We start from the raw sequence: 1,007 nt of genomic DNA on the forward strand, positions 1-1,007 counted from the left end.
AAGTAGCTGCCACGTTCTGAGATGCTCCATGGAAGGGCATGTGGAAAGTATATTTCCTGACTGCATCTCAGTGGTGAGAAGCCCAGTCATCACTTGAAGGGCAGGAGTCCTGCTTTGTTGTCTGAGCCAGGACAGAACAACTAGGAAGCCATGGATGCTGAGGAGAGGACTGCTCAGTGACTGGCCCTGGGCAGGAGGACAATGAGACACAGATGCTGGCAGAACCTCTCCACCCCATGACACACTCCCATCCCTTTTCATGATTATTTTGCTTTATTTCTGAAAATCTGGAAACAACCTACCTCTTTGGTTGATGGGGACAATTTAGAAGAGGTTTAGAACCTAGCTGTGCCGGCTTCCTTACAGCTCACACATGGTTGGTTTAGAAGACTATAATGATCTCCCCATGGTTAAACACAGTGATACTGTGAGTTATTTCACAAATACATCATGGAAGGAGGGTTGTAAACATCTTATCTTTGGAAACCAAGGGGGGACCTCCTCAGGGAGCTTACTCCTCTAGGTTGCTGTGGCATTTTGGTCTCCTGACTCCTTCAACTCTTCCAGTCCATCTCCTGGAATCTCCTGCCGAGTCTCGCTGGAGCAATACCAGGGGACAGCAAAAGGGCCTTCCCAGTCATCTTGCTCTTTCTTCAGCCATCTGGGTAACCCCACATATTTCTTCAATGGCTTTCCTTTCTTCTATTGCTTTGCCCAATATGACAGTGACCTGTGCCACCAGCAGCCTGGCAGAGGTGGCCATTGGGGGAGAGGGGCACACAGCTCTGGCTAGAGACTGCAGGAGGAGGGGGAAAGTGACCAGAATGTCAGCACATGGCTGGCCAGGCAGGAGGTCCTGCTTTCTCCAGTGTGTGCCTTTGAAAAGTGCCTACGCTGGACCCGCACCGAGCGCCCCAACGTGCCCCCACTGAGCCGCCCACCCAGCACCATGTCCCCTGCCCCCAGTCCCGCAGAACCAGCCAGTGACTGCACTGCCTGAGGCTCTT

Source organism: Tupaia chinensis, unplaced genomic scaffold (assembly GCF_000334495.1).
Source record: "Tupaia chinensis unplaced genomic scaffold, TupChi_1.0 Scaffold147311_1, whole genome shotgun sequence".
Classification (NCBI taxonomy): Eukaryota; Metazoa; Chordata; class Mammalia; order Scandentia; family Tupaiidae; genus Tupaia; species Tupaia belangeri.